Source organism: Paramormyrops kingsleyae, chromosome 18 (genome assembly GCF_048594095.1).
Source record: "Paramormyrops kingsleyae isolate MSU_618 chromosome 18, PKINGS_0.4, whole genome shotgun sequence".
Taxonomy (NCBI): Eukaryota; Metazoa; Chordata; class Actinopteri; order Osteoglossiformes; family Mormyridae; genus Paramormyrops; species Paramormyrops kingsleyae.
The window spans coordinates 3507006-3508981 of NC_132814.1; the positions used below are offsets into that span (position 1 = coordinate 3507006).

General features: G+C 42.7%; 1 long non-coding RNA gene across 1 annotated transcript; it reads right to left on the minus strand.

Annotated features, from left to right (window-relative positions):
* Positions 1-692: 692 nt before the first annotated feature.
* LOC140579434 (uncharacterized) lies at positions 693-1410 on the minus strand. Its single transcript, XR_011983467.1, has 4 exons — positions 1336-1410; positions 996-1061; positions 798-886; positions 693-724 (listed from the first exon to the last, which is right to left on the minus strand). It is a non-coding gene; the product is annotated as an uncharacterized lncRNA (long non-coding RNA).
* Positions 1411-1976: the final 566 nt, after the last annotated feature.

A 1976-nucleotide genomic window follows, 5' to 3' on the forward strand; every position in this document is an offset into this window, starting at 1 on the left:
AAATAAATTTCAAAAGAACAAATTCAGTTGAAAATATTCCATGTGTTTTATGTTATTCAAACATTATTCCTTGAATAATTAAAAAATAATGATACCGTGTTTAGGAAGATACATCATGGCAAATTACTCTCCTAAATTTTTATATTTAGACTTTGAGAAAAGTACTATTTGTACTGTACTGTTTGAAAAGTACTATTTAAATTGTAATTACACACTATAACAGGGTTAATCAAATCACGGTCCTCGAGGTCCGAGCACTGCTGGTTTTCCAGCCTTCCTTTACCTGTCAGTCAGGTGTGAAGCCTCTGACCAATCAGAATCAGTCATTATTAAGCAACTACTTGGGAGAACTGAAAACAAGGCTTGGGTTAGGAATCGAGCTCCAGATTTGAAGAACCCTGCACTTTTAATGTGATAAGGACATTACTGAACTTACCTCGATGTTCAAGTAGGGTGCAAGCTATCTGCATTCGCTCCAGCGCAACTGCTTCCATAGTGGTGAGCACCTCACTGACCTCTCCAAATGCAAGGTAGTGTTCTGCGAACTGTGAGATTTACCATCATTATAATGTAAAATTGTAATTATAGTTAACAATAAATACAATCATTTGAATAAGTACTTTTAACAGTAAAACTCCGCAACTGCTGGAATCCTGTTGCTTATTGTGCTGCAGAGTTTGTAACTGCCACTCCGTCTTCGTGCCCTCTCATCCTCAGAAAATTCCTAGTTAAAAAAGCAATTTATAATGAAACAAAATATGTTGTTTCTAAGAATCATACTTCAGTATCATACATACCTCCAGTTGCGCAGAATTTTCCTTTCATAAAAACCTTCATTCCCCATGGGGTCTATGAGCAGTATTGTCCTTGCTAAGATGTTGACAATCTAAAAAAAAATGTTTTTGCTAATTAAACCCACATAAGAATTACACAATCTTCAAGAAACTGTTTCTTAACAACAAAGTATGCTGCTTAATAAATAATTGAACACGTACCACAAGAATCCAGTGTGTACCAAAGTTCACAGGGCACAGCCAAATGTCTTCAACTGGGAACTTCATCTGTGGGATGTTTTTTTAGTAAGTTTATAATAATTTAGATCCACTTAAGTACCATGCATCTCAGGGTGTTTTCACATATAGTCCTTTTTAAAGGAACTGAACTGAGTCCTCAGAAAGAGAACAGAGTCCCCTTTCAAATGAACTCACACTGTGAACATTAAAAGAACCAAGTTCCCTTTCTGTTGGTCCACTTTTTGGACCACTTCTAGAGGACTGAGTTTGGTTCCTTTAAAGAGGATTATATCTGAAAACACCATAAGAATAACTATGTTACCTTGCTGACGCATCTAAACTGCCCAGAGAACAACGAGGTTGCAACAACTGAACACAGCAGGTGTACAGCGTTCTTGTCACACAAGGGGAGAGAAAGAGGCGCGGACCCAGGACTGCAAGGAGCACAGGTTTTTAATCCTATAAATGACAAGGTTGAAATCGGCAGACGAGGGTCGTGGTCGTTGTGCGGGAGCGAGAGTCGGTTGCCAGGTATTCAGTCCAATGAAGAGGTACGGGATGGACAAACACGAGAGTGAGAGGACAGACGAAGCCGGGCTCAGCAGGGCAGGAGCGTTAGGGATGGGAGCTGGACTGTAGGAGGAGGGCACAACAGGTAAGGATACGACAAAAGAGGAATTGATAAGGTACGGGGATCTGGGAAGACAAAAGACAAGAGAACGCTCGGTATGGCTTATTCTCATTAGCTCAATACTTCGCGAGTGTTCCACGGTCTCCCTTCCCTTTTAAAGGAAGTCTAATTAGGGGCAGAGGAGCTGTCCCCGTTCGAGCCCCGCCTCCGTGGGCGTGACAGAGCCCCCCCCCCCCTGACGGCCGCCTCCAGGAGGCCCCCGTCGTTTGCACGGACGTCCGCGTGGGCGGGGCGCCGGTTTGCCGGGATGCGAGTGATGGAACTCCGCTGTC